Source organism: Puma concolor, chromosome D4, assembly GCF_028749965.1.
Source record: "Puma concolor isolate L17-30 chromosome D4, mPumCon1.1.hap2, whole genome shotgun sequence".
NCBI lineage: Eukaryota > Metazoa > Chordata > Mammalia > Carnivora > Felidae > Puma > Puma concolor.
Window position 1 is genome coordinate 55,855,737 of NC_141679.1, and position 22,264 is coordinate 55,878,000.

The following is a 22,264-nucleotide window of genomic DNA, read 5'->3' on the forward strand; positions in this document are numbered from 1 at the left end:
ACGATTTTCTTAATAACTTTTTCTTCTCTAGCTTTCTTTACTATAAGCATATATATATATATAATGTGTATATATATATAAAACACATAATATATATAAAACACATTATATATAATTATATTATATATTATTTATATATATAATTTATATATATCTAATTATATATTTATATATTTTATATATTTATATATTTATTTATTATTAAATATAATTTATTTCTATAAATTTATTATATTAAATATAACATATTTATAATTAAATATATATTTATATTTATATATTTATATATAGTTATATATAATTTTTTATAATTATATATAATGTGTTTATATATTTTGTGTTTTATATATATATACTATATATATATATAATATGTGTTAAAATATGTGTTGATCAACTCTTCATGTTATGGGTAAGGCTTTCAGTCAATAGTAGGCTATTAGTAGTTAAGTTTTGGGCAAGTCAAAAGTTATACACAGGTTTTCAGCTGGGGGGAAGGTTGGTGCCCCTAACCCTCACATTGTTCAAGGGGTCAACTGTACTTACTGAGTGCCGGTGCTGTGACAGCACTAGGCTAGGTACTTGGGGTACAGCAAAGACAAGGCCTACCTGGGCCCTATCCTCACAGAACTCAGTCACCTTCTGACCTGCTGATATTCTGCTTCCTTACCCACTTTCAGCAGCACACTTTTAGGCTTGAGAGCAGCTTACATCTTTCCAATTCTGACATGGGCAAAAAAGAGAGCTACACCCTCACGGACCAACACCACTGAATAGCAATAAAGCAAGGAATGAGTAGAAGCAAGTTTCATTCCAACCCTTCTACCTGATTCTCACTTCAGTTCATGCATTGTTGCCCTGGGATATCCATGATCTATGGGGACCTCTAGCATATATCCATCAGTAACTTCAAGTTGCTTCTCTTGTGCAAAGGAAGAAAATATGATAGACGATAAATACCCTATGGCTATTCGGTGTAGTACATGTTGAACCTGATTTTTCCACTTGAATACATGGAGGTAATTTAGCTCATTGGAGTATATATGACAGCAGGAAAAATGTAACTCATGAAACCATATTTATTTTCCATTCATCTTATAACATCTCTCACCAGATTAAAGTACTCAAAACCAAGAATCATAGTCCCCTGCAGGGCACATAATTGATTAGAAAGATACGTCCCTGAATTATAATGTTGATTCCTTAAGGGTAAAACAAGGAGACAGACTACTCACTTATTAACAGATCCCAAGATAAGGCTCCTCTCATCTGTGACCATGGATACTGGTTTCTCTGAATTCTGCAAAGCTTCTAATGTCTAACTTAAATCCCTCCAAATACCATTTAATCCTTACTCTCTTATGCTAACCTCAGTGATTTTAAATTTTGAAGATCAAATGGACATCATTTAGGTAATAAACCTTAATAACCAAGAGTTTGATTCAGCATTCTTAAATTCTAAAATTATTTTTTAATTGTTTATTTCATGGTTTTTATATTTATTGCAATCAAATGTATCTCATTTTGTGGAATAAGCACATTCCACATGGCTCACTTTTAAAGTGCCTCTTTCCCTTGACATTCATATAAAACCAGTTCCAAGACAAAAGAAAATCACCTTTAATGATGCAGAGATCTTTTTTTAATCATACATTTAAAGGAGAATTTTTTAGGAAATAATAATAATACACACATGAAGACTAAAGTTTCTTTTGTTTGACAGAATCACTTTGAGAGTTAAATGGAAAACAGCAATTATAGCTTAAGAACAGAACATCCTAGACTAAAAATTCATTCAGCTTTTATCAAATCTCCTTGCCATCATTTTACAAAAGAATAACAGGAAACTCTCCTTGGGTGCTCAGACCTTGTTTCCTAGCAATTGATAGAGGCTGCAGGCACTCAGGAATAAGCAATTGAGCTAAGACTGAGGAGAGTAGAAACTGAAATTCCAAATATCACAGGAAGTGGATCAATAGACAATTTTTGAAAAGTGGACCACCCTCTTATTATCTGTTAGCCAATATCAAGTTAGGCTTTGGACACCATACAATAATTCCTTTAATCAACCAGAATCCACATATATCTATAAAGGTTGAGAAGGGGGGCAGAACAGGTAAGAACAAAATAACTGTCTAGTAAAAGGAGGCCAAAACATAATGTTGTGTGTCAGGTTGTAGAGTGTCCCAGGGTTCAGCACCTGACCCAAAGACACCAGTTATGGTGTGTGTGTGTGTGTGTGTGTGTGTGTGTGTGTGTGTGTGCGCGCGCGCATGTGGGCATGTATGTACATACACAAACATGCACACACAAATAACAAAGCAGTAATAACATCATGACTTTGCTAGGGGTTGTTATAGACTAAATCAGAAGAAAAGATAAGGAAAAAGAATACAGATCTGAATATTCAGCTTATTTGCAATTACATAAAAGCAAAGTAAATTCACCAAACTTTATGGTTATTTCTATGACAGTGGATGGTTTATCTTTGCACTTTTCTGTATTTTCCTAATTTCCATGGTGAGCATCCATCTTTGACTTCCATATATAAGGAGGAAATGTTTTGTTTTTAAAAAGAAAGAAAAGATTTGAGATCAAGGAAAAGCATGCAAAGGGAAATTCTCCTGGGAAGACTAATAAAAGGAAGACTCAGTCAAGAAGGTAGAAATGAAGGTAGAAGAGAAAACATTAAAATCCACCTGAGAGTCTGCATGTAAAGTGAGGTCAGGGTTGGGCTTAAAGGCAGCTCTAGGAATGACACAAAGGAGAGACTGTAAAAGTGATGGACTACTTAGTAAGGTTCTATAGCTGTAATTTACCCCCTTGTGTACCCCCAAATTGCCTCACACTGTAATAAAATAGACTCTGGAGCTAAATTACCAAATGAATGTGCAACTCAAGACCCACTTTGGAAGAGGACATAGAGGAGTAGAAAGGAAAGAACAGCTGTCTCAAAAGGTGCCATCTAGAGGGGACATCCCTCAATGCCAATGGGGAACAGGCCATCATCTCAGGAGCAGACTGGTGGGTACGCAGAGCAGTATCTCTTAACCCTCAGAGACATAGCAGGAAACAATGGCATCCCAAAGGCAGACCCGGGTGAGAGGTATGAAAGACTATAGAGTGCTCAGTGTGAAAGGTGTCATCCAAGCCTTCTTTCCCATCATCCAGGATTTGACAACCTGACAGTGAATTTCTAAGGAATGTACATTAAGTACATGATAAGAGGGAAATAGTTCATGTATGTTGGTTCTCAACCTTCCTCTTCCTCTGATGCTTAAGAGAATTCTGTCTTGACCCTTCTCACCTCACCTCCCAGTCCTGCTTGGCTAAATAAGCTCTTTTCGGGGCACCCGGGTGGCTCAGTCGGTTAAGCGTCCAACTTCAGCTCGGGTCATGATCTCGCGGTCCGTGAGTTGAGCCCTGCATCGGGCTCTGTGCTGACAGCTCAGGGCCCAGAGCCTGTTTCAGATTCTGTCTGTTTCAGATTCTCTCTGACTCTTCCCCATTCATGCTCTGTCTTTGTCTGTCTCAAATATAAATAAACGTTTAAAAAAATTATAAATAAATAAATAAGCAAGCTCTTTTGGACCTTGTAATGGAGAGGAAAGGTGCTGGTGAGGATGCAGAAGGGCAAGAACTGGTGGGGTGGGTGCAGGGCTGTTGGTGGGAGGGTGAGGTAAAGGAGATAGGGGAGCTGCTTCAGAATAAGGTAAATGGATGGAAGAGAAAAGGAGATGTTAAAGATATATTACTATGGTCTCCTTATCTCCCCTTTCAGAGTTCAAGAAAGTCAAGAGAAGGGCTGAGACCTTTGGAAATTATTTTTAAATGATGGGCTGTATTATTTTAACCACAATAGTGTTCTAAGACTGTCCCAGGAGAGTGCAGGCTTTAAAAAGATTACATGTTGATGAGGCACACCTCATTCCCATAGGGACCTTGGGGCTCAGGGGTGAAGCTAACTAGAGTCCAATAAAACCACAGCAAAAATTTACTTCCTAATGTTCTTGTGTGTGTTGGCTAAAATAAGGGTCTATAGTCCTTACTGTTTCCCCCCAGGTTTGTTTTTTTTTTTTTTTTCCTAACAGAATTGTTCCTGAAGCTTCTAACTCTGTAAGCTGCTCAAATTCCTCTGACAGTACAGAAGGTATAAAAGCTCATCATGTTGGAAGTGACAGGGTAAAAAAATGATAATATCTTCCATAAGCTTGAGTTGCACAGAAATGTCTACTCTGGGTATGTTTTAAAGGATGAACCAAATCTGAAATATTCGTTGTATCTAGAGCATGATGCTTGACAATTTCATACCTTGGTGCTCTCTAATGAAAGGAAGACTCCCTTTAATGAAATCAACTGTATTTAGCATAAGTAGAAATAATGGGCCATTCTGTGTACATCAAGATGGTGCTACTAGTCTTATATGCACAGTCATAGGCATATACACAAGATGCACACTAGGACCTGCTGGGGGTCATGAGAACTTAATGGTAAACCCTGAGCCTTGGTAAATACTAAAGAACTAAATGGTAACAAATGACCTCTGTGACGTGGTGCAGAAATATTCACTGCCATGGTACAATCTAGGACAAAGTTAGGAAGAATGGGTGTGTATGCTTCCACCCCACCTCCAGTGACCAGGGCAGACATCATTAATTAATCGATACAGTCTTTCCTGCTGAACCAGACATGATCCCAGAAAACTTTTCATTGTAGCTCTCCAGGAGTCACTCTCGATGGATTGGAGCTGACGCATGAGATGAAATCTATTTGCCATTCCTAGTCTCTGGGATGGTTAGGGCCAAAATGTCAATGTGGGCATGAGTGTGCAAAGATCCCACCCCAGGGGCACACAAAGGTATTGGAGTTGACAGTGCAGAGATAAAGAGACAGCAGAACTGTCTTTATGCAAAGGGCAACAGGAGGCAGAAAAGGCCCCCCTGTTTATAATCCCCAAACCTCTCCTATTTCACCTCTTGGTTTTAGGTACTAAGGGCTACTATTTGAACAAAGTTATTTTCAGAAAAGAGCAATTTTTGAGTTGTTGTCTTTTATAAATAGCTTGGCTCAAATTAATTTTTCACATCAACAAATCAGACACCCAGAAAGACCGTGAAGGATTAGGGTTCAAGATGGATTAGGTATGAATTGGCAAATGATTAGCAATTAGCTAAAGAAGGTGCAAAGGGGTAGGTACAAAACACTACTTCCCACCCACAGCTCTCAGGAGGTCAGCCCTATAGCCGGTAAACTGAGCATCAGATCCTCAAAATCCCATAGTAAATAAGCGGGGGGAAACATTGGATTAGGGATTTATCTTCAATAAATAAAATTAAAATTTAAGAAAATAAGTCTGTTTTATCTTACTTTTTAATTAGGTTCTAATTGGCACACTATATACTAAGTCTGAAGAACTCAAATATTTGAGTTTGAACAACTAAAATATTTATATTAGGAGACATAACTTTTCCAACAAAAAGAGTAAAATAACATTATATAATTTCCTTCACTTCATGATCAACTTTTGTAGTAAGATTATAAAGAGGATAACTTCTCAGAATACTTAAGGACATATTAATTTACCAATATCAACACCTACCTTTGCTATTCATATCATTTGCTTTGAACATCTATAACCTCATACGTCATAACCCTTACTAGTTTTCTCTTCAGTTGTTAACTTATCTGACTTTCCCAAACTTCATTTGTATGTGATCTGAGCAATGTTCCAACATCATTTTCTTTAACCTCATGAAATCCTTAAATGTTGCAAAAGTGACAATTTCACTTCACAATCTATTTACATTGAGTTTGTATTTTCACCGTCAAAGTTTACAATATTCATCAGTAAAAATGACTGGGAAAATATGTTGTAAGGTGAGAAGAGTCAGGCTGGTATTAAGCAAGATAGATACATGAGAGGGGACAAATTTGACAATATTTCATGTGATAATAAATGTTGCTTCCCCACGAAATCTCGTAATTGTTATGACTGGACTCCCGACCACCCAGCTATTCTGGATGTGTATGTAATTATGCCACCTTCCTCCCTGGGCCACAGATGATTGGATCAGAGATGGACATCTGACCCAACTAAACCAATCATCTCTTTCCTGGGAATCTGGGATTGAGACTCAGTTATATGTATAGAACAGTGATCTCTCAACTTTTTTTGATTGCATATCTCTAATAGTAAAAATATTTAACTACACTTTCCATAAATAATTTTTTATTTATAAATTACATTCACAATTATATTTATAAATTATATGAATGTAACATTTTAATCTTTCATTTTATGAGTTTAAATATTTTTTTAAATTTATGACTAATTTTAAAATCTTTTCATTTAAAAAAAATTTTTCATGTTTACTTATATTTGAGAGACAGACAGAGCATGAACAGGGGAGGGGCAGAGAGAGAGGGAGACACAGAATCCAAAGCAGGCTCCAGGCTCTGAGCTGTTGTCAGCACTGAGCCTGACGTGGGGCTCAAACTCAAGAGCTGTGAGATCATGACCTGAGCCAAAGTCAGTCGCTTAACCGACTGAGCCACCCAGGCGCCCCTTTTTGTTCTTTATTAAAAATTATTAATAAAATATTTAAAATTTTTGAATGATATTCATTTATTATTCATTGTTTTAAGAAACTTCAATTCTATGACACAAAAATTCATGTTGGATCTTATGTTCACATATAATACTTGGTTTTAATGGCTGCATAGCTGAAAACCTAACTCTTATGACAACAGATCCCAATGGATAAAAAGACACTTTCTACATTACGATTTTTCAGGGTGCCTGGGTGGCTCTCGGTTAAGCAACTGATTTCATGTCAGGTCATGATCTTGTGGTTTTTGGGTTCAAGCCCTGAGTTGGGCTCTGTGCTGACAGCTCAGAGCCTGGAGCCTGCTTCAGATTCTGTGTCTCCTTCCCTCTCTGCCCCTCCCCCACCCACACTCTGTGTCTCTCTCCTTCAAAAATAAATTAAACATTAACATTTAATATAATTTAATTAACATTTAAAAAGAAGTGTTTGGCTTTCACTTTTAAAAAAAATTATGATTTTTTTAATCCCAACCACCAATTATGCAAAGGCTTTTGTTGAAATTAGGCTCATAAATTCCCAGCATCTCTGATGTCAATTAGTTCTTACAAATTAATCAAACCCACTGACTTTCTCTTCTGGAAACTTTCATACCAGTTAGAAAATTCTGGTTTTTGAAGTACAGAACTGTCAAGGTGTTTGTGGTTGAGACACATTGTTTTCAACAACAAAATCATATAATGATAGAAACATTTCCAAACACCCATTTTCAAGATGTTTCTCCATAGCAAGAGGTCTTTTGAAAAGCAGATATTTTCTCTCTCGTTGATAAGATATCACCTTTGCCTTGAAGAAGGAGATAAACTTTTATTTTAAATAGCTGCTAGTGTCACAGAAAAGGCCAGTGAATTTAGAATCATTATTGAAAAACAAAAATGTGTTATACATCTTTAAAAAGGACAATTCTTTTGTCACAAGATGACCAGAAAACATCTTTTCTCATGGCCATGTACTTTCTTTTTACAAAGTTTGGGATGATTCTACTATTGAAGTCCTTGTTTGTATCAACTAACCACTTAAATGACCTCCTGTGGCACTTTGTACCCTTCTGGCTTCAATTCTTTCCTACACATAATTGAATATGAATAGCAGAGAATGGATTTCACATGTGCAGCTAATACTCTAGTCTTACCTCAGAATTATTTTTCATTCTAATGAAAGCAACTGCTCCATTAGTGGTTACACATAGGTATAAAACATTATATTTTATTGAAGAATTCATTTCCCATATGACTGTGGCTGACAGTTTCATGTCTTGTGCAGTGTGTTCAAACACAGATGCCTCATACCTTGGATGTTCAGTTTCACTGGGTTATTTTGCCAGCAGTAGACAGCATGTGTGAATATTTGTCCATCATCAGGAATCCAGAGGCCACATATCTAACCTTTCCCCTTCACCAAAAGAAAGAAGCTGTTTTATTAACAATAGATACAGGCAAGAAAGCATCAATTATAATGACAAGAAAGTACAAGAAAAAGCAAGTGAGAAAAAAGATGATCATTGGTGGGATTATTTAACCCCTTTCTCCTGATCACAGCTACTCTGCAGAAAATGGAGAGCATAATCACTTTGAAGAGCCCTGAATATGGGTTATTTTAGCTCCCTAGTCAGGATCTAATGCACCTGAATGAAATGCACTTTTTTTTTTTTAAATCCCTTTTCTGAGTCCTTTGTTCTCAAGGAATATCACAGTAATGAGCTGGATACCCAAAGTACAGTTATTATTTCTAAATGCTCCAATGGCTTGGCCTACATATGCTCTCAAAATATTTGAGTCACTGGAGGAAATTAAGAAAACCTACCAGAGGATTAGAAGGGATTTCCAAAGAAATCATATTTTCACCTCAAATCAAAAACTCTTAGTCTGCCTTGACTACAAGCCTTGGCTCTTATTCTCACCATATGTGCAATATTTTGGATGTTTCTCACTGATATAAAGAACTGAAATTTAATTTCAAAAGGCTGAATAGACATGACATTTACCAAATTAAAAGAAAGCACAATCTCCATCCATACACTCTTCATACAAATACCTTTCAGTCTTAAAATTTAACAAAGCTCCTCTGATCGCACATGGAATTTACACCTGAACCTAGTGTGACATCTCTAGTGGGTGGGTCTTTCCTTGCCATTGGTAAGTGAGTGGAGTCTTTGGTAAAGTTTATCAATCTTATGTATGTATTTATTAGCAGTATTGCTTTCTGTTCCTTAGGGTAGGGTGCCTGGACATCTTTACTTCTCAAGCCTGTTTGGAGGTGAGAGTATTTGATTCAGCAGACATGTGCTGAGCTCCTGCTTTGTACAAAGATTCAGTTTCAGTTTTGTGAGGGTTTCAAAAATGAAGAGGTTCCTACCTACAAGAACTTCCTCAGGGAAGATGAGATACAGTCATTTTTTTTTTTTTTTTTAATGCTGGGAAAGTCAACAATATAAGAGTTACTAAGTGTTAAAAGGGCTCAGTTCCAAAATTCTAAACTATTACATTGTAATAATTAATTAGCTGAATAATCCAGGCTAAAAGCTAAATCTTCTCTTCTCCTTAGATCAAAACTAAAGTTTCTATAGGTTTAAAGTACAGAAGTAAAATGTATAAGGAGGCAGAAGAGACAAATGGGATAAGTATACTGAAGCATAACTGGGCTTTTAACCCCTGAATAAATATGATCTAACTCTGTGCTTCCCAGTGTAAAAAGGCACAAAGTAGAGAAGGGGCTGGATTTTTTAATGACAGGATCTCATGGATAGCACTGAGTCTGAATCATCAGGATCCACTGTCTAGTTATGGATCAGTCAAATGCAGATACTGGACCCAAGATGAGTGAACTCTCAGTGACAAGGTAATACTAAATGGACTGGACCAGTTCCTAAACCCAGAAAGCTAATCCCTCATTCTTCATTCAAACCATGATTTATTCTGAAACAAATTTTAAGCTGCTTAGAAATATGCAAACATGTTACAAGAATAGATAAATCCAAAATAAAAACATAACGCAGGGGCGCCTGAGTGGCTCAGCTGATTAAGCATCCAACTTTGGCTCAGGTCATGATCTCATGGTTTGTGAGTTTGAGCCCTGCATCGGGCTCTGTGCTAACAGCTCAGAGCCTGGAGCCTGCTTCAAATTCTTTGTCTCCTCCTCTCTCTGCCCCTCCCATGCTCATGCTCTGTCTCTCTCTATCAATAATAAATAAACATTTAAAAAAAATTTTTAAACAAAACAAAAGGCAAAGAGCAAATAAAACTAAGAAAGCAAGATGGCATTGGGAGTGAAGTCAGTCCACAGAGTAGAGCAGGAGTCCCTGTGTTCTTTCTTGAGTAGCCTCCTCATTGCTGGAATAAAGAGGCAAACTCAGTTAGTTACATGATGCACTGCCACCATCCTGGTTATTAAGAAAATAAAGAAGCCAAACAATGATCAGAAGATTATCCAGAGAGTGCCTGGGTGGCTCAGTGGGTTAAGCGTCTAACTCTTGTTTTCAGCTCAGGTCATGATCTCACAGTAGTGAGACTGAACCCCGTGTTGGACTCTGTGCTGACAGTGGGAAGCCTGCTTGGGATTCTCTGTCTCCATCTCTCTCTCTCTGCCCCTCCCCTGCTCTTGTGCTTTCTCTATCTCTCTCTCTCTCAAAATAAATAAATAAATATTTTTTCTTAAAGTGTGGAGTAATTAAATCATGCTTTCTTTATCAGTTTGCAAGATCCACTCTGAGAGAATCAAAGGTCAGTTACAAGATCAGTTTAGGGCCCAACAAAAAGGATCTGAGAGCTCATGGCACCACGTCATGAGCCTAGATTCAGAAACACAAAGTCATGACTCTACGAACTCCTTTGTAACATGATTAATGACATGATTCAGACTGTATAAGGTAAAACGAGTAATACCAGTGCTAATTCCACCCCAAGCATCACATTTCAGTGCTTTTTTAATTTGGTTTTGTTCATTTATGTTAGTTTATGTTTCAGATGAAAAGTTTCTAGAAAACAGGTTACAGGGCAGTTATAGGCTGAACTGTGACCCCCTAATTCAATGTTGAAATCCTAATCCCCAGCACCTCAGAATGTGAGTGTATTTGGATATAGGACCTTTTAAAGATGTACTTAAGGAAAAATGAAGACATATGGGTGGGCCCTAATCCAAATATGACTGATGTTCTTATAAGAAGAGATTAGGACACGAACATGCATGGAGGAGTTTCATGTGAAAACACCAGAAAAAGATGGCCATCTGCAAGCCAAGGAGAGAGGTTTCAGAATAAAACTAACCTAGCTGACATGTTGATCTTGAACTTCTAGCTTCTAGAACTGTGAAGAAATAAATTTCTGTTGTTCAAGCCATCCAGTCTGTGGTATTTGTTATGACAGCCCTAGAAAATGAATACAAGAGCTATTTAAATTTCTCTGAATAGGGTCAAGTCTCAAGACTATATGTAAAATAGGTGCCTTTAGTGGGGCAGGCAGAAACGCAACAGATGGACAGGACTTTGGGGTTGTAGGTATGGCATTTAAAAATCAGGAATCGATGGGGCACCTGGGTGGCGCAGTCGGCTAAGCGTCCGACTTCAGCCAGGTCACGATCTCGCGGTCCGTGAGTTCGAGCCCCGCGTCGGGCTCTGGGCTGATGGCTCGGAGCCTGGAGCCTGTTTCCGATTCTGTGTCTCCCTCTCTCTCTGCCCCTCCCCCGTTCATGCTCTGTCTCTCTCTGTCCCAAAAATAAAAATAAAAAACCTTGAAAAAAATTAAAAAAAAAAAAATCAGGAATCGAATCAGGCATGGTCAGAGAGAATAAAAGATTTATTACCTCTTATTTTACATATTAAGATTTCTCAATGTTCTCAGAAGTAAGTCTATGGTGGGAGGTAAGAGGCAGGAAGGACTTCTGGGCCACTTTGATACCATTGGGGGTTTAGGAGAGATTATGTTGAGAATTACTTTGGAGAGAGATTTGGACTACTGTCTAGTCTAAAAGCAGTGATTTTATTTTTTTTTCAACGTTTTTATTTATTTTTGGGACAGAGAGAGACAGAGCATGAACGGGGGAGGGGCAGAGAGAGAGGGAGACACAGAATCGGAAACAGGCTCCAGGCTCCGAGCCATCAGCCCAGAGCCAGACGCGGGGCTCGAACTCACGGACCGCGAGATCGTGACCTGGCTGAAGTCGGACGCTTAACCGACTGCGCCACCCAGGCGCCCCTAAAAGCAGTGATTTTAAATAACACAGTCCATTGCTATACCTTGGTCTTAAAAATGTTCAAGGAGAAATAAGGTTGTAATAATAGAATGCTCCATATGTATCTGTTTTTGCCCCCACCCACTATTGCAGGACTTCTTACCCTGCCGTTGGTCTCTTACCCCTCCTCTTTGTTTCAAGTGATTCCCAGGGAGAGATTCTTCCATGAACACAGGCTTCTCATGATCTCTATCACTGTCTATCTAATTGTCTATTATTTACAACATTTTAAAGACCTGTTTAGGGGTCCCTGGGTGGCTCAGGTCATGATCTCACAGCTTGTGAGTTTGAACCCTGTGTTGGGCTCTGAGCTGTCACAGCACAGCTGTGCTGACAGCTCAGAGCCTGGAGCCTGCTTCAGATTCTGTGTCTCCCTCTCTGTGCCCCTCCTCTGCTCACGCTCTGTCTCTCAAAAAATCAATAAACATTAAAAATGAAATTGAAAAAAAAGACCTGTTTAATATGTTTCATAAGTTTTAAGGTAGTTTGGATGTCTACATTTTATATATATTTCATAATAAGAGTAATATAATCACAATAAAAGAAAATTTGAAAAGAGATAAAAGAAAAAAAATCACCCATAGTCTCATCATTCTAAGGTAATTGCTAGCATTTGATTGATTTTCCTTTCAACTTTCTTACTCCATGCATAAGAACTTTTCACCAAAAGTTGTAATTTTAATATATACACAACCTTCTATACTCCTTAAAAAAATAAACTTAGGGGCGCCTGGGTGGCGCAGTCGGTTAAGCGTCCGACTTCAACCAGGTCACGATCTCGCGGTCCGTGAGTTCGAGCCCCGCGTCAGGCTCTGGGCTGATGGCTCGGAGCCTGGAGCCTGTTTCCGATTCTGTGTCTCCCTCTCTCTCTGCCCCTCCCCCGTTCATGCTCTGTCTCTCTCTGTCACAAAAATAAATAAAAAACGTTGAAAAAAAATTTAAAAAAAAAAAAATAAACTTAATATTGTATCATAAGCCTTTGTCAATGGTGCAACAGAATTTTCTTAAACATCATTTTAATGATATATAATATAGCATAGAGCTGACACAATAGTTTACTTATCAGTTTCCCAATTCCCAATTAGGTTATTTCAAATTCTTTAAAAATAAAGAACTATAAACAACATGGATGTCTTTGACAATGGATATGTTTGAACATATTTCTTTTCTTCCTATTTTGCATTTCTCCCTTGGAACACATTCCCATTGTCTGAATTACTGTGTGAAGGGGCAGGCTAATTTTTGTGCAGATGCTTAGAGAATGTCCTACTGTTGGCGATAGGATCTGCTATAGATAATTTGTATAGAGGCCACTATTCTCATTTTAACCTATGCCAAGATCCGCAGTGGCTTGGGAATACTACCATTGTCTTTTGGGGGAATCATCTATCTAGTTCATAGGTAGTGCATTTTGCTTGATAAGTTTGCAGGATCAGTCTGGTGAAATTCAAGATAAAGATGGGATCAGAGTACGTCTAAGACTCACACAAAGGGTTGATAGAAGTCTACTTCATATGCTCACGGACACTTTGTGTATCAGTGAATGAGAGAGTGAGCTCAGGAAAGCAGGCCTCAGAGAAGCAGCTCTGTTGCACTAGTCAGGGAGGAGACCCTGGGACTTGGTAACTGTGTCACTGGCTGTGGGTCTTGCTTGGGGCACAATATATCAAGTTTTCACCCACCTGGGTCTCGATTTCATGAACAGTGAGAGCATGACCTGAGTCAAAATCAAAAGTCAGATGCTTAACCAACTGAGCCACTCAAGTGTCCCCATGAACACTTCTAGATACCCACTGTGTCCACGTTGCCTTCTCTGCTAGGAGCTATTGGAAACAAAGACAAGACTACCCAGTGGATTTGGTCCGTACCTTCAAACAGCCCTTTAGGCTGTTTTAGAAATAATAGCAGAAGTGAAAAGGCTACCCTCACTACATACACACTTAAGTGTCTACTGGATTCACAGTTATCATAGATGAGACAAAATGATAAGAAAAATCGCCCAAACTTTCAATAAGTAGCAGGACTTGACAGCCTGACCACAAGTATATCTCCAGAAGAAATTTCCATTAGCCTTTACGCTTTTCCCCTTGAGAGAACAAGTTATAACACCTTCTTCGAAGTCTCATAGCCTTTCCTTTTTAAATACTAATCCTTTATTCTGACTGCAAAAGTTTTCACTAATGATAGCTATCACATCTAAGCAAACATTTAAAATATGGACTTAAAAAAAAAGATATTTTTGCCCACAAACCACTCATTTTCAAAACCATCATCAGAAAGATGTCTGAATTGGTCACTGCTAGGAAGATCCACCTTAACAATCTCAAAACAAGTTTTCTTCCCCTCCTGCCAATCCAGCATCATGTCTCCCTTTCCAATCTCAAAAAACTAATTTTCAGAAATAAATTCATGTGTAAATCAAAGTATGCCTGTAGCTTGTCATTTCAACAAATAAAGTGACAAACATTTGTTAGATGTTTTCTATGTGCCTAGCCATGTTCTAAGTGCTCAGAGGCACAAAAGAACCACAAGGAATCTCTGGTTCCATTGAAAACTTATTCTGTCACATTGAAAATGCCTCAAAGTTTCCAAAGAGAAAAAAGAGACAGAACCTCTTCAGGAAACTTTTTTTCCATTGTGAGCCTTTGAAGCTCATGTTAAATACTAAAGAAGAGTTTTTGAAATGTAGATTTTTTTTTTTGCATTTATTTTTATTTTTTTAATATATGAAATTTATTGTCAAATTGGTTTCCATACAACACCCAGTGCTCATCCCAAAAGATGCCCTCTTCAATGCCCATCACCTACCCTCCCTTCCCTCCCACCCCCATCAACCCTCAGTTTGTTCTCAGTTTTTAAGAGTCTCTTATGCTTTGGCTCTCTCCCACTCTAACCACCCCCCTTTTTTTTTCCTTCCCCTCCCCCATGGGTTTCTGTTAAGTTTCTCAGGATCCATATAAGAGTGAAAACATATGGGATCTGTCTTTCTCTGTATGGCTTATTTCACTTAGCATCACACTCTCCAGTTCCATCCACGGTGCTACAAAGGGCCATATTTCATTCTTTCTCATTGCCATGTAGTACTCCATTGTGTATATAAACCACAATTTCTTTATCCATTCATCAGTTGATGGACATTTAGGCTGTTTCCACAATTTGGCTATTGTTGAGAGTGCTGCTATAAACATTGGGGTACAAGTGCCCCTATGCATCAGTACTCCTGTATCCCTTGGGTAAATTCCTAGCAGTGCTACTGCTGGGTCATAGGGTAGGTCTATTTTTAATTTTTTTGAGGAACCTCCACACTGTTTTCCAGAGTGGCTGCACCAATTTGCATTCCCACCAACAGTGCAAGAGGGTTCCCGTTTCTCCACATCCTCTCTAGCATCTATAGTCTCCTGATTTGTTCATTTTGGCCACTCTGACTGGCGTGAGGTGATATCTGAGTGTGGTTTTGATTTGTATTTCCCTGATGAGGAGCGACGTTGAGCATCTTTTCATGTGCCTGTTGGCCATCTGGATGTCTTCTTTAGAGAAGTGTCTATTCATGTTTTCTGCCCATTTCTTCACTGGATTATTTGTTTTTCGGGTGTGGAGTTTGGTGAGCTCTTTATAGATTTTGGATACTAGCCCTTTGTCCGATATGTCATGAAATGTAGATTCTTAAAGGGGAAAATAAAAGGTTGGCCTGAGGTTTGAAAAAGAGGTTGTCACAGCCACCATGAGGCATTCTTCAGGGAAAACAGTGCTTTCAGTGTTTATGAGTTATTCATTAGAGAGGCAGGGTCGAGCTGGCTGACACTGTGGGTGCTAAGGCAAAACTTTCATCCTGGCTGCAAGGTAAGAGCTATAAAGCCAGGTAAGGGCTGCCATGCATTTCTGGAGGGCAATTCTAAATCTCAAAAATGTAGAGAAACAGACAGGGAACAAGAGACATCAGAGACAGAGAAGGCTTTGCTGTTTTGTCCACAAAAGGAAATGGCATGTGCCAGAGGCAGAGCTGCTCAAGGCTTCATTAGGCAAAGAGGAGACCACATTTTGAGAAGACAATCACAGGGATCAGAGCAGCTGCCATAATTTTTTTAATGTTTATTTCTTTTGAGAGAGAGAGGGAGAGAGAGAGAGAGGAGCAGAGAGAGAGGGGGACAGAGGATCTGTGCTGACAGCAGAGAGCCTGACGAGGGGCTTGAACTCATGAACTGTAAGATCATGACCCGAGCAGAAGTACGACACTTAACTAACTGACAGCCACCCAGGCACCCCGCAGCTACCATAATTTTTAAAACTCAAAGGCTAGAATGGTAGAGCCTCAAGATTCTGCCTCAAATAAAATAAAATATTCAGAGTTAGTTTGAGACCCAAGTTTATTAAGCAGATGAGGCTGAAAGATACGTGATTAATTGAAATATGTTATAGGCACCCCTCACTTTGCACTGTTTCAACATGTACAAATTTCATTTACCATGCTTTAGTTAAACCATTCAACAAAACAGTTGAACACCATTCAACAAAACAGTTCAAATTTTAGTTAACACCGTATATTAATTGTGAGTAATCACATAAAGTGCAAACTTTGCTACTAACCTTCAGCCCACAAATCACTATATAACAGATGGGTATCATGATCAGTGACCAATGACATCACTTCTTTCCAGGTCTGTCAGTGACTGACCACTACACCTTTGTATTCATTTCTTGCACAGACAGTAAAGAGTACAGTTGTGGTACCTCCTTGTCTCCCTGTGATAAATTCACACAGTATTTTATAACAAGGATTAAAGGGCAACAAAGAGACAAAAAGTGATAATGCTAGAAGTGAAAGTTGGATGCAATTAGATCTGAAAAAATGGCAACAGAGAAGCAAAGATAAGATGAGATCTAGGCTTTCATGAAGCTACGATATAAACTATGTTGACAAAATTCAATGAATATAAAAAACAGCGTACAGTTGCTCCAACACATTTCAGTTTAAATGGTAGTAGAAGCAGAAAGCCAATCGCGGTTGAAATGGAGCATGTCTACTTTGGATTGCAGGCTGCAATCAAAGATAATCCAGATCGGTTCGGATCACATTCAAGCCAAAGTGTTAAAGTTAACTGCCAGATCGAAAGAAAAATGTAATTACAGGGAGACTGAAAAAGAACCTTTTACTGCCAGTAAAGGTTGCTGTCATTGTTTCAGATGTTGGCATAAATTGATTAATGTTAAACTATCTGATGAAGCGGCTAGTACAGATAAGGATGCTGCTGTGAAATTTGGACCCAGATTGCAAGGATTAGTTAAGGCAGGTAGTTAAGATGCTCTCACATATGAAAGTGGCTGTGACAAAAGCATGAGGAGGTACCAGAGGAAGTGACATCAGCAAAAGACACCCTCAAGTTAAAGGAACTCTCAAAGATATTTCACAACATTGAAAACAAAAAGAATAAAATATTGAAAGCTGATTCAAACTTGGAAAGGATTATGACCATTTGCAGGCATAATATACTGATACATGCTACAACATGAATATACCTTGAAACATTATGCTAAGTGAAAGAAGCCAGTCACAGAAGACTACATACTTTATGATTCCATTAATATGAAATGTCTAGAATAAACAAATCTATAGATACAAAAAGTAGGGGCACCTGGGTGACTCAGTCAGTTGAATGCCCCACTTCAGCTCAGGTCAGCTCAGGGGTGGTGAGTTGGAGCCCACATCAGACTCTGCTGTGAGGTGGGAGCCCTTTTCAGCTTCAGATTCTCTGTGCCCTCCCCCCTTTCTCTGTTCCCCTCCCCCCCCTCTCGGCTCCCCCCCCCCCACCTCCCCTCCAGTGTACATGCACTCTTTCTCTCAAAAATAAGTAAACATTTAAAGGGCCAAGTTCCAAAGAAAAGGAACCCTTAATAAAGTGAGTCTAGTATTCTGTTTATCTCTTTCCCCCTCAAGCAAATGATGATTCTTAGCATGGTAGGGGTTATAGTGGGTCGGGGAGTGGGAAAGCTGAGAAGTCAGGCCAAGAACAGATACTACAGGCAGAGAAGCCAGTACTCATGGTGATAGAGAGGAAACACAGGAGTCAGGGCTTGCAGAAGAAATCAGGCCTTAAATAGCCAAGACCCTTAAGTGGGGAGGCCTAGGAAAGAAAGCCTAAAATTCAGGAATTTCCCTTCAAGACTAATAAAACTGAAGATACTTTATATTTAGCAAGACTAATCAAGAAAAATGAGAAAAGGCACAGAATACCAATAACAAAAATTAAAATGGAGACCTCACCACAGAAGCTGCAGACCTCAAAGAGATACCAATGGAATATTAGAACAACTCTGTGCCATAAATTGGAAAGTTTAGATGAAATGGACGAATCCCTAAAAAAATAAGACTGACTACAACTGATGCAGGAAGAAACATAAAATCCAAATAAAGCTGTAGCTATTAAAGACACTAAATCAATCATTTAAAAATCTTTCCACAGAAATATCTCCAGATACAGCTGGCTTCACTGATGAATTCTTCCATTTAAGGAAAAACAAACACCAGTACTAAGAAAACCTATCTCAGAGAAAACAATCTATAAATAAGAGAATGTGTCAAATTTACCAGTAAACAAGGTCAATATACAACAAAAATAAAATACCAAAATAAACTATTAGAAAATGAGAGTTGAAAAAGGACACAATAGGAATTCCTACCTCTCCCTTCCGTAGTGGAGCTCAGACTTTATTTATTTATTTATACATGCATAATCATCTGATGCTGAATTTAACACTTCGAAGGAAGTCATAAGAGAAATCTGTACGTAAATGGTTGGACTTTAGTTTATCCAACAAACACGAATATATGCATGTTTTCCATTTACAGAGGCCTTCAGAACTACTCTCCAGGCCTTCAACTGCAAGGAAACATATCTCAGGTGCTACAATAGTTCCAGATATGTCTGCCTGAGCTCTAGGGGAGGAAAAAGGAAGTTAAATCATACAGCTAATACGATTCACAGGCTCATCCTCACTTTATTTTCAAGGGGAACCCTTGTTTTAAAGGGGCACTGATTCTGTAAGGAGACCTTTGTGAGGCCCAGGTGGACAACTCCCCAAAAATGTAGATGGAAGAGTAAAGGCCAGAGGCCAAGAAGCCAGGCTGGTAAGCCTCTGAATTTGGTGGAAAGCCTGTTTTAAAAACGGTTAACATTTCCCTCCCACCACTGCGTCAATGACTGGAAAAATTATTGACAAAAATAACAAAAGGTTATTAATGCCATTAATATCTAAGGAATATACAAATATCAATTGAAGACCTCTAAGACCCAAAATACAAATGGACATCAATCCTTAACAAAATTTACTGAAAAAAAATATTAACACACATGTCCAATAACCATCTCAAAAGTGTTTCCCTGGGGTAGAAATCAAAATTAAAATTAAAACGAGTTACCTACCTATGTGGAATTTAAGATACAAAACAGATGAACATAAGGGAAGGGAAGCAAAAATAAAAACAGAGAGGGAGACAAACCATAAGAGACTCCTAAATACAGAGAACAAACTGAGGGGTGCGGGTGGGATGTTGGCAGGGGGAAGGGCTAATGGGGAGACGGGCATTAGCAAGGACACTGGTTGGGATGAGCACTGGGTGTTATATGTAAGTGATGAATCACTAAATTCTATTCCTAAAAAAAAAAAAGAAAAATACTTTTCAAGTAAATCAAAAATTTGTAAAGTACATTACCCAAACTATTTACAATTCCATGTAGTATAGGTTAGGGGAATATCATGTGCATTTCTCTATTTCTTCTGTACACCTATACAAACTTGGAACTGAATAGCACAAGCCTACTCCTTATGTGCCTTTCTCATGATGTAAGAGCAATAATGACAAATTTCTCTTCCATGAATATAGAATTTCCATGGAATGGTCCAACAGTTCGGCTGCCTCACAGTGTAAGTCACAGGACTCATTTTTATCAAACCTGACTGTAGCAAATTTCTGGCAGATTTAGCTGGTATATCATATTATTTAAAATGTATAGCATGTGTTTATACATATACATATATTCCATGTCTGCCCCTGATTTGTCATCTTTTTGTCACTTTAGTTTTGCAGTATATGGATGTTGGTAACATTTCACATTTTCATCTTCATGTAAATCAAGTTTTGCAGTATATGGATGTTGGTAACATTTCACATTTTCATCTTCATGTAAATCAAGTTTCTCTGGTATTATGTGAACCAGTGTATTTACCACTTTTGTGTTTGGCTGTTACAAATATTTCATAAAATAGAATATAAAATAAATATAAATATAAATATAAATATAAATAAATAAATTGGGGCGCCTGGATGGCTCAGTCCGTTAAATGTCCGGCTTCAGCTCATATCATGATCTCACAGTTAGTGAGTTCAAGCCCTGTGCTGTGCTCTGTGCTGACAGCTCATAGCCTGGAGCCTGCTTCAGATTCTGTGTCTCCCTCTCTCTGCCACTCCCCTGCTCGTGCTTTCTCTCTCTGAGAATAAATAAACATTACAAAAAATTAAATTAAATTAAATTAAATTAAATTAAATTAAATTAAAAAATAAGTAAAACGAGTTACCTGTTTCACCAAACATATTAGTAGAGATTTTTTTTAACAATCTCTTTTAAAATTTTTTTAAATAAGAGGAGCACTGTCATGTCTACTGGTGGGTGGACTGATGTAGCTTCAAAATCTGTAGAAACTTAACAGAAAAGAGACAATTCTATAACAAGGCTAATTCTAATCTAAATGCTATAAAGAAATAAATGCTGTGGGGATGGGTGGTTAATATGTCCTAGCCAACCTCATGTCTAAATAAGTTAAAATACCTGTTTCTTGAAATAAGTACTGCCCTCCCGCTAGCAAATACTACTATCTTCCTTATGTTGTTGACCTACCTGGCTTTTCTATCATGATTCAAGGATGACCTTAAGAGAGAGCTAAATCTGGCAAACTGCAGTTAATCCTTGAATAACACAGGTTTAAACTGCATGGGTCTAGAACTACTGGGACCTTATGAAGATAAAAAGCTTCTGCACAGCAAAGGAAACAACCAACAAAAAAGGCAACCAACAGAATGGGAAAAGATATTTGCAAATGACATATCGGGCAAAGGGCTAGTATCCAAAATCTATAAAGAGCTCACCAAACTCCACACCCGAAAAACAAATAATCCAGTGAAGAAATGGGCAGAAAACATGAATAGACACTTCTCTAAAGAAGACATCCAGATGGCCAACAGGCACATGAAAAGATGCTCAACGTTGCTCCTCATCAGGGAAATACAAATCAAAACCACACTCAGATATCACCTCACGCCAGTCAGAGTGGCCAAAATGAACAAATCAGGAGACTATAGATGCTAGAGAGGATGTGGAGAAACGGGAACCCTCTTGCACTGTTGGTGGGAATGCAAATTGGTGCAGCCACTCTGGAAAACAGTGTGGAGGTTCCTCAAAAAATTAAAAATAGACCTACCCTATGACCCAGCAGTAGCACTGCTAGGAATTTACCCAAGGGATACAGGAGTACTGATGCATAGGGGCACTTGTACCCCAATGTTTATAGCAGCACTCTCAACAATAGCCAAATTGTGGAAACAGCCTAAATGTCCATCAACTGATGAATGGATAAAGAAATTGTGGTTTATATACACAATGGAGTACTACATGGCAATGAGAAAGAATGAAATATGGCCCTTTGTAGCACCGTGGATGGAACTGGAGAGTGTGATGCTAAGTGAAATAAGCCATACAGAGAAAGAAAGATCCCATATGTTTTCACTCTTATGTGGATCCTGAGAAACTTAACAGAAACCCATGGGGGAGGGGAAGGAAAAAAAAGGGGGGGTGGTTAGAGTGGGAGAGAGCCAAAGCATAAGAGACTCTTAAAAACTGAGAACAAACTGAGGGTTGATGGGGGGTGGGAGGGAGGGGAGGGTAGGTGATGGGCATTGAAGAGGGCATCTTTTGGGATGAGCACTGGGTGTTGTATGGAAACCAATTTGACAATAAATTTCATATATTGAAAAGAATAAAAAATAAAAAAAATAAACTGCATGGGTCCACTTATTTATGGATTTTTTTTCAATAAACACCATACAGTACTGTAAAGGTATTTTCCTTATGGTTTTCTTTACAATTTCTTTTCTCTAGCTTATTTTTATTGTAAGAATACAGTATATAATACATATAACATATAAAATATGTGTTAATAGACTGTTCATGTTGTCATTAAGGCTTATAATCAACAGTAGGCTATTAGCAAAGTTTGGGGGGAGTCAAAATTTATATGCAGATTTTTCAGCTGCACAGAAGATTGGTGCCATTGTTCAAGAGTCAACTGTATATTAAAGAAGAGTTTTGGCAGAACATATTTCAGCATTTAGTCTGACAACATGGTCCCAAGATGCCCCTCCAACACACACACACACACACACA

General features: G+C 38.3%; 1 long non-coding RNA gene across 4 annotated transcripts in view; it reads right to left on the bottom strand.

Annotated features, from left to right (window-relative positions):
- LOC147574882 (uncharacterized) overlaps positions 1–22,264 on the bottom strand; it is a 263,957-nt gene that overhangs the window by 234,454 nt on the left and 7,239 nt on the right. For 3 of the 4 annotated variants that reach the window (XR_015242792.1, XR_015242790.1, XR_015242791.1), the window contains exons 2-3: positions 10,868–10,968; positions 7,895–7,997 (exon numbers count right to left, since the gene is read on the bottom strand). This is a non-coding gene — a long non-coding RNA (uncharacterized LOC147574882). The remainder of the gene's footprint in view (positions 1–7,894; positions 7,998–10,867; positions 10,969–22,264) is intronic. The other variant, XR_015242793.1, reaches the window with a different exon arrangement.